This window comes from Phasianus colchicus, chromosome 4 (genome assembly GCF_987193195.1).
Source record: "Phasianus colchicus chromosome 4, bPhaCol1.hap1.1, whole genome shotgun sequence".
Taxonomy (NCBI): Eukaryota; Metazoa; Chordata; class Aves; order Galliformes; family Phasianidae; genus Phasianus; species Phasianus colchicus.
In genome coordinates this window covers 24,304,216-24,319,865 of record NC_143439.1, presented here as the reverse complement: position 1 = coordinate 24,319,865, position 15,650 = coordinate 24,304,216, and the positions used below count along the sequence as shown (strand labels likewise).

Genomic DNA, 15,650 nt, shown 5'->3' with positions numbered 1-15,650 from the left:
TTTTTTTTTCTATGAAGCTGACGTTAGCAGTGGAACACCAGATAAAACAGAGATGCAATGGAAAAGGAAATATACCTATTTACATTATACATGTGTTTTCTGCTAAAGAATGGCAAAGAGCTACAGGAATTGTAAGCTGAGAGCTATGGCCTGAGTAACTCTGGTTTTCAATGTCTATTTATCCCTCAAAGCAAAAATTAGAGCAGATATAGGAGACAACTGTGCTGAGCACCACAAATGGAGAGAGAAAAAGAATTCAGAAAATGACTGTATTGGGAAGAAGGTGCACAGAAAACATCTTCTTGTTAAAGGATGAAAACAATCTACAGCTTTCTGTTATTCGCAGCATTACTTTAATGTCAATGAGAAGATACTAATATTTGATTTAGCTAAATAAGTTTACTCCTGCTGACAAATCTGACATATGCTAATTTATATTCTGTTAAAGTGCTTGGATTTATTTTTTTTCTTTTTAAAGTGCAACTAAAAGTTTCTTAGATTTCTTTACCATTTACACTTTTTTACTTTATGCTGTGGTTGTAGGACTCTTTCCCAAAACAAGCAATCAAAACCAGTTTTACACCCACCAGCCATTCCCATGGAATGCTGATACATTAAGGCGTTATTAAAGACAGAATAGCAATGAAAATAAATCAGAATGTAGAAATCTTATATTTTGCAGACACTTCTGCAAATGTATTCTGAAAAGCAAAAGGAAAGCTTACAGGTTGCAGGGAGTAAATCCAGGACTACAGATTCCCTCAAGATACAATATTCCCAATGAATAGAACTTGGCTAAACGTTCTACTTAACTTTTTTTTTTTTTTCTCCAATGAAAATGAACAAATTCATTAAATGTCTATAATAATATGTTGTAATAATGTTTGGATTTCACAGAAAAATTCACCCTATTTTTATTCTGGGCATCTTAATATTTAGAAGATAAAAAAAAGATCCACATAAAGCAGGGAAATGAGCAAAAGCAAGTACCAAAAAACGTCAATCTTAAATTGGAAATAGAAAAGTACATTTTTTACCCCCAAAACATCAAAATGACCTTGAAGAAAGTGAATTTATCCCTTTCTGTTAGCAATTCTTCTCTTTTTGCACAGTGGGGGAGCACCCTTACCACTACATTTTGAAAATGATACATCAACTCTAAATCAGCATCATATTGCATCATAGACTTTAGCTAAGTCAATAATAAAATAACTACTGTGTTGCCAATTGGAGCTTCATAAAATGCAAAAAAAGTACTTGAGTGATGACAAAGAAATTATGAAAAAGATGAAAACTCCTATCTCCCATGTGAACATTGCTTTGATAAGAGATTAATTCTAGCTTCTACATAGTCGTTAGTATTTAATGCTATTTTGAAACAGTGATAGATTATAACCATAACAATAATGCATTAAATAAGCTGGCCCTGAACAAAATTACAACCTACAGCCTTGCATACATCCACTGGTAAAATAAAACTGCAAAGTGCAGCCCCTGCAGCAGAACTTTACACTGATGTGGAGACATCTGCTCCACTGTACTTCTGCCAACAAAACACAAGACCCACAATGGGCTTGGGGTTGTCTCATTTGCAGAAGAAAGCGATTAGCTCTCGGTAATACATCCATCTGTATCTAGAAAATTACTCCATTCTTAATAAAATCTATTCTGACAGATGAAAACTAGACATAAAATATCATGCAGATCAACAGAGTATCCCTTATTTTGCAATGCCAGCAAGAACGCACAACAGATATATGACACAGAATTACAGGATTTACAAATGTCAGTAAGGAAGAACATAGTGTAAGATAATATGAAGAAACCTTGAAGGTTTGACATAGGTATTGGAATCACATTTATTTTTGAAGGGACAATGATAAAGAAAATTGCTTTATGTTCTTTTCATTATATTTTTAATAGAAATTATGACTTTTTAATGTTAAAAGACTTTCCATATAAAATATATGCATTTTATATTACCAACATTCACATTATTTCTGTCTATAACATGCCAACGATATTAAATCAGAATGTGCTTATCTTGGAAAAAAACACACTTCTGTAAAAATGAGTTGTGAGTGTAGTATCCAATGGAGTATCACAGCCCACAGTAAGAAGAACCACCTAAAGAATAAATCTGAGCAAGCCTGAGCTTCATGAAACTCTTTATCCACTCGCAGTTAGAGTGAACAGAGAACGGCAAGGATTGATCACACACAGATCTCAAGCTCCAGAGACACATGTTGAAATTAGTTATGCTCACAAATTAGATAACTGCTCCCTAGATGCAAGGAACGTTTGCCTGCATGCTCCCCTGTGTGCTTGAGATCATCTCCTTTACTACACTGAGGGAAGTATGTTGGGAAACTGAGCATGTTTTAAAGCACAGCTTGTACATTCTGAATGAACGTTCTTAGCAAATTTAAATGAGTGAGCATTGTTTATTTTCTTAAAAGAAAAAAAAAGGCATATGTTTCAGGACTTATAAAGTTCAGCCACTGCTAAGTAATACCAGACATTTTCTGATATCAATCAAAAATTTTCAGTACTTCAATACAGAATACAGTGACATATACAAATGACTATATATGCTACTTTTTGTACTTTCTTTCAAACTGAAGGATTCTGCAGTGTCAGAACAAAGAAAAAGACTTTATGCAAAAGTGTATTTCATAAGACAAGCACCACAGGCTAACTCAAAGCAACATTTACTTATTTGTTAATGTCTCCTACTGGTTCAAAAGAAATAAACAAAATATCTTTTCCATTTACTGTCACTTTCACAGCAAATTATATTTTATTTTTAATCTTGCTTTCCTTGTAATGCTTTCACAAACAAGACAAAAGAAAGGAAATACCCTTTTAATTACTTTTTCCCTGTAGAGATATGTTTCTTTCCAGCTTCTCAAAAAAACCAAATCCCGCAAAAACAAAAAAAAGCCAAATAAATAAATAAATAAGCAAAACAAAGCAAACACTTCCCCTCTTCCAACACACACAAAGAAGAGATAAACAAAACGTGTAAAAATGGCAAGATTCAAGTCTGGCTACTTAGTTTCACACATTTCAGAGATGTTTGGTTTTAACGGTGTCCGTTCACCAGTTTCAGCATTTGTGGCTGAAACTGGCTATGTTTAGACCAAAATCTCTACAAACATCAAGGATGTCTGGAATTGTGTTATTGATTTAGTTTAAAAGGAACTGTACTCTAGACCTGTTGAACTGAGTTGAAGTAACTGCCATTGTCAATAAAAAAAAGAAAAAGAAAAAAACTAAAAACAAACTTCACTCTGACCTCTGCCACTTGAAAGAATGGCATTTTATCTTGACATTGAAATACAAACCTTTTTGGGAAATAGTGGGAAGCTGTGTGATGAACAGCATTCTACAACAGCAACAGTATGGGTGGCACTCTGCCCTCAGCTAAGAGAGAATGGTACACATGGAAGGAGGAAAAACAGGAGCAGTAGTTTTGTTATTTCAGGTAACCTCTCCACAGCATAAGCAATAAGAAAGCTGCTAGAACTGAAACACTTCAAAAAGAGCTAAGCCTTTACCATGAAAAGAGGGGAATGTACAGTATGTCACTTGGTTCAGCACAGAAAACCAGAGCTCTAACAGACACCCCGCTGGCAGCCACATAAGCAAAGGCCAAGAGTGAAGACCAACAGGAATCAAGTGACAAAACCTGTTCTCCAGCTGCAAACAGACACTAACAACAAAAGCCATTTTTATTTATAATTTGCAAGCCACGCACCACGTGGTCTTGGCAAGAGGGTGGAGGGAATAAGGGAACTAGATTTTACCTGTCTGTATAAACAAGCAGCAATCATGCTCCTATGGGCCTATCTGTATCAAATCAGCTTAAGAAATACCATTTAAAACAGTTCTTTGATTTCCTACCGTGGCTTCAAAGACATTATAGTTCAACATTTCTTACCACAGAATCATATGATATGAAATATTGATCATAGAATCATAGAATGGATTGGGTTAGAAGGGACTTCAAGGATCATCAAGTTCCAGCCCCCCTGCCACAGGAAGGGCTGCCAACCGCTAGATCAAGCAGTAGACCAGGCTGCCCAGGGCCCCATCCAACCTGGCCTTGAACACTTCGATGGATGCAGCATCCATAGCCTCTCTGGGCAGCCTGTGCCACTCTCACTAAAAAACTGTCCTGACATCTAATCCAAATCTCCCCTTTTTTTAATTTAAAATCATTCCCACCCTTTTCCTATCACTATCTACCCTTGTAAAAAGTTGATTTCCCTCATGTTTATAAGCTCCTTTTAAATACTGGAAGGCCGCAATGAGGTCTCTCTGCAGCCTTCTCTTTTCCAGGCTGAACAAGCCCAGTTCCTTCAGCCTGTCTTCATAGGCTTCATATGAACTGAAATACTGTAAAAATATTTATGAGAAAGCATTTTCAGTCATTCAGAAGCAAGATATGCAGGCTCCTCTTTCTGTATCTTATCTTCAAGTACTTGGAGATAAGATTTTCCTTATCTGTTCATTAGATTACACCTGCAAGATAGCTTCTGTTCTGTTAATTATAACTAACTAGAGTTCTAGATACATCACGTGAAAAAGGCAGGGCTCCACATATGATTTACTGATATCTCTGAATAAAACTGTCAGATGGAAGTCAATAAAATTTTTAAAGACTATTCACACTTCATATCTTGTAGTTTCATGAGACACTGTGTGCAGCACTCACTAATGCACAGGTAATCAATAGAGAATTATTAGATGGGTATTTTTCTTTCATGGACATTTTCATAACCAGTTGCCTGACATTTTACCCAGTCCTATGCACAATGCTTTACAGTAAATATTCTTTACAGAGTGATTAAAGCACAGCATACACCTGCTTGCTTATATTTTTTGTGACACCGGTAAATTGCTCTTGAAGAGAATTGCAAGAATGCACACAGGAAAAACAATTAAAACAAAATGTTGCATCTTTGAAGTTCACCACAGAAAATTATGGAATTAGTGATGAGCTTTCTATTTTTTCCAGCAGTTGTGCAATGTTTTTCTTTTAACTTCACAAATCTGTAAGTGTAGTTTAAATACAAGTTGAAATCTGCACATGATGTGGCTCATACTGTGTTTACAAGATTCTTCACTTTAATGTTTGTGCAGATGGCACTGTATTTTGGAAGTTACTTGTTCCTAAATCACTTTCTAAAATATACATAAGACATTCATGAATACACACAATTACACTTTATTTAACTCCAAGCTGGGATTTGTTAGCACAGTTCAGCATCACACAGGAATCTTATTCTTTTCTCTGTGTCATATGCCAGATCAGATTCTACCCAAGATGAAAGTAGATTTGGTTACTGTAAAGGGACTTAGAATTGCTGTAATGGTCTCACTTAACAAGACTAGTTTTGCAGTAATGTAACTATTGCTAGTGATAAAAAGACAGTCATATTTGATTTGGAAAGCAGAGCACCTCGAGGTTATAGAAAAAAGAAAAAAATAATAATTCAGATCTTCCAATATTACGCTCTTTGTCAAATACACAACGCTTTATTCGGTTGTGTAAAAACACCTATTCAAATAAGCTATGTGATTCAGGTCAGTCTAGAGTTTGTGCAACACTAAATCACTGAGGTTTTACTCAGAACGACAGAAAGGTTAAATCACTGTGACAATGAATATAAACACTTCCCAACAATTTAAGATACCTTAACAACAACAGACATTTTACTAGGAATAGAAAAAAAACAGAGGATTGATTTCTTATTTTCAACAAACTAGTTCCACAATAACAACATAGGGAAACATTTGAGTAAGGAAAAACATGTTGCAACCTAGTATGTACCCGTGCACACAGCCTTACATTCAACCATTAGAAAGAATGTATTTTTTGAATTAAAATGATGGATTTTTATTCATTTGTAACAGATTTATACACCAAATACCACAACCCCTTTCTGATAATGAACTTAACATTAAAATAGTCTAAGACACTACATGAAAATATTGACAGCCACAGCCAGCCAACAAAACTAGGACAATAAGTATATGTATATGTAGACAAACTGAGAACTAATTCTAAAATGGCAGCAACACAATTTCACATAGCTGGATGATAAGCCATCCCATATATATTTCTATTGAATTCTTGGAAGAAATCTGAAAACCAGTAAGTACAATAGTCCAGCAATGCTGGACAGACAACCTTTTTCACCAGAAAAAAAGCAGAATCACACCTGTCCATGGAAAACCTATTACATTCAAATGCATATTTTTGCTTTCATAAATGAAAAAAAAAAAAAAAAAAAAAAAAAAAAAAAAAGACTGTGGCTGAGAAGTTCTGAGTTATAGCAGTTCTTACTGCTGATAAAGGTTTCTCTCTATGAACTGATTATAACACAATAAACATCTTCTATCCGGTTCGTAACCACAGGTTAATGGAATAAAGACACATGGGCAGGTGGAGAGAGAAAAAAGAGCACTAATCATTCAAACAATACAAAGTACAACTGCATGTTTTAAAAAATAAACTTACACACACAGAAAACTCAACCAAAGTCACACAAATAATAAATTTGCTTCCAACAACCATATACAATTACAAAAAATAAATAATGCAGCCTTAATCGTCTACTAAGCCCGGTCAAAATTATAAAAATATAATCCCATCTCAGTATAAAAAAAATTTTAAGTAATTATAGTGAACATCTTTGATTATATTAAGACTTCCTCATGTAAGAAGCTTCAGAAATACTCAGTTTCAGAACATCATGGCTTTTAATACTAACAGGACTCTTTATGCTTGGGAGAATATTTCAAAATCTTTTTATGGATGCAACTCATTTATTTATTTATGGATCTCGGAAAATAAGTTGCTTGAAAGCGATTCTTTCAGCAATATAAAGACTTCCTCCTAATATATGAAGGCTGCTCCGAAAGCTACGTCTCATATTTTATTATGCTGGCCCGCAACATCAGAGGTAGATGTTGGTGGTACGGTAATAGAGTTTGAACATGCCCATCAATATTCCATTACATGTGGCTTCTGTGTGTGTGTGACAGATAGCAGCAGAGGAACAGTCTGACAAAGTAGCATCTAACATGGAAGTGCACGTGAAACAAAGGTATGTGCTTGAATTCCTCCATGAAGAAAAAAATACACCCAATGACATTCATTGACTTGCTGAACATTTATGGAGACCAGTCAATGCATGTGATCACAGTGAGACAGTGGGTGGTGCATTTCAGCAGTGGTGACAGTGATAGTGAGTCACCTCTGAGGGGGAGAGTTTATTTTGTTTGTTTGTTTTTTACAACTGCAGCATGCATGCTCCTGTTCATCACTGGTGAAAATGACTACGTTGAAAAATAGTCCCTTGTAGGTGAGAATGTTCTCTATCAAATGGCATTATTGAACTCTTTGTATTTATTGTCATTTCCATGGAAACAAATAGGAGGCATTACTTTTTGTGCCTATGCACAAAAACATAACAGTATACATGTATATAATACAGACTATTACTTTCTTCGCAGAATTGTGATATTTGGTTGGTTAACCTTTTGTACATTAAAAAAAAATGCTAGCTGCTTGAAGAGAAACATACTGAGGAAATATGTATTCGTATACATAGTCATTAAAAAAGAACAAAAAGATACCTTAAAATGTTGTGCATAGCTTCTATTCTGATACAGTCTATTTTGATGACAATTGTATATCCATCTGTTTTATTGCTGCTAAACATGGCATTTTACAAATATTTAACAGTCTGTGTGGTGGAGCCACTTGAAACAAAAAAATAAAAATAAAAACAAAGCCAAGGCAAGGGAATTACTAAATCACCATGAGCCACTTACTCAGGCATTCTGTTTCAATGATGCAAAATACTACAGAGAGATTTATCCTACCACTTTTTTTTTTGTTTAAACTGTTACCTACTAGAAAGGAAATTTACTGTATGGAGAGTGAATCTAACTGAAATTTTTGACCTGGTTTGGTAAAAGAGTCAAGATACAGTGAAATCACTCATTTTTATCTTGTCACAACTGTTTCATTGAACTGTTGCTTATTCTAAGTAATCACAGTAACTTAGGGTCAGCATACCTCATTCCTACTCTGCTCAGTATAATATTTTCAGTCACTATGCCAATATCGTTGTATTTTTCCGCAGTGTTTATTGGTATCACCTTCACAGATACTCGAATTGAAACTTTGAAATGTGATACAGATTGTAAAGCATATAAATTTTGTGTATGTAAAATGTTTACTTAGGAAACTCCAGTGAGCTTGAAAATAGCAGGATTGTGAAATGTTAACTAATTTAGTCTTATTTACTTAGGAAAGATGAACAAATATCAGTCAACTAGCCATAGGCTCCAGTACTACTAGAGACATAAACTGAAGTTGTAGAAAGAATGAAGAAAGATCACAAATCTACAAGTTGATAATTTTCTGCAGTTCTTCAGTATTTGCAGAAAACACACACACAAAAGGAAAAAACTACCTCCTATTTTATAATATTAGAGTTTACCATAACTACAGACTTCACTCCGCAAAGATATATGAAAATAAATATGTATATGTATAAATTCACAGCTTCATGAAATAACTGAAATTCTCAGTGAACAAATTATCAAAATTAGCAGTCCAAATTCTGCAGTGTCAGATAAAGAAGAGTCTCATGCTTTTGTTTTTTTTTTTCCCTGAGCTGTTTGTACAGGTATACATTCTTTCAAGGAACAGAAATAATATCGTGGCTGATAACAAAGAAGAGAAGAGAAAATTAATGCTAACACTGAAAATACCATAATTTTATTCAAAATATAATCATTGATTATATTCAGTTCTGCCAAACATGTTTTAAGCATTCAGTTTCCCTTCTGAAATGATACAGTAATCCAGCAGTATTGTTCACATCTGTCATGGGAATACTTTTTGAAGTAACTCCTCATAACAGCATAGTTCGCAGCCTCTTATCCTAAAAATCTGTGTGAAACTACGTAATGAGCTTTTCTGGTCTCTTCACAGAGCCTCCAGTCCTCAAACATGCAACCATCAAACTAATGCACATTATATCTCCCATATGCCTCATCTTGTCCTGTACATACCATTTGCAATTATGGCAGGATAGGGACTATTAACTGTGCAATCATATACTGCAATAATACTTAAGTATTACTCTAATAAACATGACATTCCCTCATTTTATATTATCTATATTTTAGCACAATTCGGATTTTTTTTTGTAAGAAACGTTAAATAATTAAAAATTAAATCATATTTTATATTTCACATAATAGCTTTAGATTTCTCATATTACTAAAATATTTCACCTTCATTTTTTAATATTCATTTCATTCTCTTAATTTCATGAGTATTAATTCACAAGTCATATTAAAAAAACCCACCAATCTCCACTACCATTCCACCTCCAAAGTGTTTTGTTTTCTTTGAAGAGCTATTTAACAGGAGATCTTCCCAAAAGCAAGACCAGCTGTTCCCTATCTAGGACAGATTTTGTCTCTGAAAGGTATTAGCAAACCTGCTGGCTTTGGGCTGCCTTGTTCAGCCTCTTACTATTGACCATGAAGCTTCCCTTCCCAGTGCTCTCTCTACTAGTTACTGTGGGGTTGCCACATTGTGAGAAACGCAAACCCTTTCATAAAAGTTCCAGTTATGTGATTCTTACCTGGAGATTCTTTGTGAATGTTGTCACAAGCTAAGAGCACAAAGCATGCATTTTTTTAAAATGCCTTTCTAAATCTAACCTTAGTGACTTCAATGACAGTGAGATCAGACCTTATGTGTGTCCCACTAAAGGTTTTTGTCCTTACTTAAGAACATGCATAGATTTTACCTATAGTATGATAAGTTTAGGAGAAAGGAAAACTAGACTATTCAAATGAAAATAGCAAATGCTGAGATTATAACTGCTCATTCTGTTCAGAAAAACATCTGTGTAAATCTCTTAAAGACTAGAAAATTCCATCTTCTGAGCAACTACTAATCTCTTTTCAGTGATAATGGCACTTGCTGATTCACAGAGACTGCCCTTCTGCAGCAAATTAATTTGGAAACAAATAATAATATAAAAGCATATGACTGGTTTTTCAGCTCTATTCACTGAGGATGTATTAACGCTCCTTTATTGTTAGGCATGCTACAAAGTGAAGACAATGCATTATAACAGTAGAAGAGATAACTGGAAATTAATAAAGTACTCTTATCACCATTCACTTTTCATTTATAATTAATCATCCAACTGTATAAACAAAGCTTAAATTTTTTACCTTGCTTTGCAGTTAGTACTGAAGTATAAGGAAAACAAGATTCAAAATTAGAAGAACTGAGGTCCAAAAAGAAAAATCAAACAATTTATCAGTAATGCAGCACACTAGGTACACATTTTAAAACAATTCAAATTCATTCATATCATGCATCTTTGCTTGCTTGATGTCAATTCATGACATTTTCTCTATGGTTATTAGTTATAGTATAATTTTTGTACTCTTGTCCTTCTTTAACATTACAGTATAGGCTACACACATATTGGGAAGAAAATTCTCTTTTATTTCTAGCTGGTGGAAAAATAGTCCTTTTTAGATCTTTATTTTGAATTTTCAAGAAAAGGCTCCCATGCAATTCTGAGATTAAGGCATGTTTCCCTGTTAGTTCTTTGTGAATCTGTGCATAGCCTCCTAACATTCACCACACATACATTTACATTACTGCATACAAAAAACACAGTAGTTAATTTTTATAATCATTTATTTTCCTACTTCAGCAGAGAAATGTCCTTAAGTCTGTAAGATGAAGTAGTAAACTACGTGGCTTTCTGATTTTATTACTACTCTTTTTAGAGCTCTGTATTGTTTTTAAAAAAAGATCTGGACATGAAAGCCTTTCTTTCTTGAGAAACTCTGGGATAGATTCTGGCATACTTTGTCACATTTGAGACTTCATAGCAAAAGGGATTTCTTTAATTTCAGTGGCCTGAATGCAGACTGAGTCAGCACTTGCTGCAAGCATGTAAGAAAAATTTATTTTTTCCTTCCATCTATATTCAGCCAAGAAATATCTGTCCCCATCCATTATAGCATAAAGACTATGAATTAAATATTAGCCTAGGACTGACTTCTGCCTGGCTCTTCATACAAGAGGAGGTGTGGGGGAACATTCCATTTTTCCATTCTTTTCATCTATCTCATGATGTAAGAGAGCTCACCATAATTTATGTTTCAACACTTACTCAATATTCTCATTTCACCTACCTGAGTCTTTGGAGAGGGACTCAGATAAGCTACTGAACTATGAGATGGACAGACTCTAAAGGGAGAAAAATGATAACACTTGGAGTTTTGTTCTTTGGGGATGAGAAAAGGAAAAAAAAGTGGAACTATATGTCTATCTTCAGCTCAGCTCAACCATTTCTTCTTTCTGGCTGGCTCACTCCCAAAATCCACTGAAAAATTCTGAACCCAATAACCAGTTTCAAAACAAGAAGATCCAAGAAGAATGCTACTTTTGCAGCTGTCTCCTTCATGTTATATGAAGTGAGATCAAAGAAGATGAAACTGTTACGGCTTTTCCAGAGCATATTGTGAAAGGTAACAATGTTAGGGAAAAAAAAAAAAAAGAAAAAAAAAATGGAAGGAAAAAACAGAATGCACCATTCAGACCATCTCCTTTGAAGTCACAAAGTCTGGGACAAAACTGGAACACTATGATACTCAACTGAATACCCACAAGCACCTGACGACGACAAGGGAGATCTCTGATTCCAGTTTGGACGCTTTCAAGAAACTAATGGAAGTAATCCTGAAATATCTAACAGAGTTATGTTAAGCAAGCTGTTAGAAAGTATCAGCAAGTAAGGAAGAAATCCTGATGCTGTACCTCATTAAACCTGATGCTTCCTCCCGATTTCCACCTGTAAATTAGCTGTGTTTTAAAGCTACGAGGAAGAACTATTTCTAAAGTCAGAAATGGTCACAATTTCTACTGTTTTCAAAAAGGGAGTTCAGATTCAGATCCAGAGAATATCATTTGAAGACACACAGCGCAATCAGACATGCTAAGTCAAAGAAAAGAGATTTAAACATTTGAATTTAAAAGACTATAATCTGAAACAAGTTCTCAGTGACTGCCAGCTTTGCCTGGAACTTTTTTTTTTTTTTTTTTTTTTTTTTAAGGGGAAAGATCTTATGTGTAGTACAATGATGCTGATTAGTTTTTTCAGATGACTAAAGAAATCTCAAATGCACAATTCAAACAAATTTACAAAGAATTTACAAAGAAAAGATTTACTACTTATTAATGAATATGAGAAATTCCTAACCAGATTTATCAGTTCTGCAAATCAGTCCCCACTGAACTTGGGAAAAGTGGGGGAAAGAAAGAAAAAAAAACAAAAAGAAAAGAAAGAATGAATCTATTGCACACACATCTTTTTCTTTCTACTGACAGATGGATGTTCACAAAGAACTTGAAGATCTAGATTATGTCTCCCCTCTGTTTTTTTATTTTTAACATCCTACACTCCCAGCAAATAAAGGGAAATTATGGTTTGTAATACTCTCCTCTGTCACTGTGACAATAAATCATTATATATTGCACACACACACACATTTATATATATATATATATATATAAATATATATATTTTATATATATATATATATATATATAAATATATTATATATATATATATATATATATATATATATATAATGTAACGAACTTTTCAAATACATTGCTAGCTCTAAAAAGTTCAAATATCTGTGGCTATTAATTTGTCACATATTGCCACTCAACACAAAAACAAAGAAAAAAAAATATGTGTTTTGAAAGACCATTTTGTCATGCTTTTTTTCTTATTCACCTGAAAAAAAAAGTTATCCATAAATTTACAGACAGCAAAGTAAACATTTATCTCTTGTGGGAATACTCTTTGCTTTACTTAACATAAATATTTAGAGTCATGGATTGTCATCTAACCCTTGGAGTCACAAAGTAAAGGATTCAATGTCCTGATGTCAGAGCGTGGATTAAAAAGTTTAAAGTTATGCTTAGAAAGGAAAAATTACTGATAAGCCATCTCAAGTTTCTTTCAATATTCTAAAATATTTGCTTATTTTTGAAACAAAGTTTCATTTGGCACACAATCCAATAATAATCACATGTAGTCCTATTTTTCCACAGCAGTTTATCCAGAGTAAGAATGATAAAATGACAACACCACAGTTCACAGAAGCACAGTTGTGCATTCACAACTTCAACATAACCACAAAGACTTTACTTCATAGTAAACAGATGCCTGCATATTGAATCCAGAGCCATCCCAACTTGACAGACTTTTCAGGCTCAACCTACGAACCCACAAGGGGCTTAATTAGCAACAAGGTGCCACTAAGTCAGAAGCGTTAGCCTCAACACTCAAATTCTCCAATGACTATAAATCTGAGATCCCACTGCAATGTCAATAAAGTTGCACAAATTCTGAGTTATTTCTCTCATTTACTACTAGCCACTATAATGGCACATTTGCTTGAAAATGGTTATCATGCAGTATCCTAGCGTCCTGTTAACAGAATGCATCCCTCATACGCAGCTGCGCTCAACCTCATTCAAATGCATCAGCCACAGGTGGTTTTCCCAGCATATGGTTTGTAACCCTTCGCCATAATACCTAATAAGTAATCTAGTACTTCAGATCTACACATTTACTTTAGTCGTTTACACTAAACTATGCCTGTGTTCCTGTCACACTTTCAGACAGAAATATTGTTCTCTTTGACTACACCAGAAAGAAGTGAAGAAATGCTGTCTGAACACACAGAATTTAATTTAGGCCTGAAAATCTTTTGTTCCCATTACTTTACCACTAGGGTAATAGGCAGGTAACAAGTAATTGCACTATTAACAGCTAAAAATAAGGAGTAATTTGCTACCAATATAAAATCAATATCTAACTTATTTCAGGAACTACAACCTGAATAACCATCAGGAGATGTGTATTACAATAAAAAAGTAAAATATAAAATCTGTAAGATAATAAAATTGTGGTTACTGTCTGCAATTCATAAACTTTATCTTTTTGATTAACATATTTTCTTCTCTTGAATTTTTATTTTCTTGTATTGAATTATCTGCTTATGAAAATAAAATAACAACCATACTGTTTGTGGGATGTGGAGAGAGGTGACAGACAGAATTAACATATATATATATATATATATATATATATATATATATAGGAAATGAGCATCTGAACACAGGAAGCAATAACCTTCCTTATGTCTATATCTAGTGAAGCTCTTGCTTGTTATGCATCTAAATCTCAGGTTCTAATTTAAATTAATGTCAATTAAGATTGAATAAAACATTCCATAACTGGAAGTCAAAGACAGCATAGGTAGTGCCCTCCTTATGTTTTAGTACTCACTTGGAAAGTGTGTTTCTTAAATAACAAAACTTGTATACCTCTGTATAAGCTTTAACCATACCTAACTAGTATAAAAAGCTGGCAGCAGTAAGAAGCCTTTATCACACTTAATTTTCTTCTTATCCAATACAAAAAGATAATAGACATTATAATCTCATTGTTTTCACAAGGGACTCATCTGGAAACTCTCCAATTTAACAGTTGTCCTGTTTGCAATATGCCTTCAAAATAATGTGACAGTAGACCATACACAAGTTTAATCACAGAATAAAATAAACTCCACAAAATGGACTGTTCACTACTCTCCTAAGAAATCCATTGCAAGAACCTGAGAATTTAAGAAAAACGGAAATTTAAGAAATTTAGTCTCTCCTGGCAAAGCAAGGTGTAAGAGAGACATAGAAAATTGCGGGTAGGACAGCAAACAATTAAAAATTAGTTTCTTCAGAACTACAAAAAAAATGCCCTGCAGAAAACTAAGTACTTAACATTTTATATCCTATCATTTTATGTAAGACTTTGTTCAGGTCCATATAGGAGTTGCTCTCCCAGGCTGAATTCAGAAGTGTTTCAATCTGAAAGAATATGAAAGTTATGTGTTTAAATCAGCTCAGAATAAAATACAGAAGTTATTTCTACCTAAGCATATATAGACTTCCTTAAACAGAGAGATATGAGAAAAGACAAAATATTTTTACCACTGAAGATATACAGAGAAACATGCATTCGTAGAATAGAATGATTCATTAAAATGTCACCAAGTTCTGTTTTTCCAGGCAATCGTTTACAAACATAAAAGAAGTATTATGAATACTTTTTGAAATCTAAATTAGGAAAGACTGTAAAGATTCATATTTAATACATGAATCCATTCCTGGTATTTCAAAGTTGGTGTTCTTGATGCATCAGACATTTTAGGAAGAAAGTGATATGCATATATATCAGTTTTTACAGCAAAGATGTTTAAGTACGTTGAAGTTATCAAGCTACAAAAATGTCAAGAGAGACTCTATTTTATGACAGGGGAGAGACATTTCTTGAGATTAAAACTAGTTTTAAGAAATATAGCACATTAAATTAGATGCTTTTAACTGTAGTCCTAAAAATTAGAATGAGCTTCCTATGCATTATATTTTTTCCCAATAAATTGATATAAACATTTTTTTTAAAGAAATTAATCCAATTAAATTTTCAATTTACTGGATTAGTTAAAGA

At 33.7% G+C, this 15,650-nt stretch overlaps 1 protein-coding gene across 3 annotated transcripts in view; it reads right to left on the bottom strand.

The window, feature by feature from the left end:
- Positions 1-15,650, bottom strand: part of GALNTL6 (polypeptide N-acetylgalactosaminyltransferase like 6) — a 432,220-nt gene that overhangs the window by 369,131 nt on the left and 47,439 nt on the right. The gene's annotated exons all lie outside the window — the stretch shown is intronic.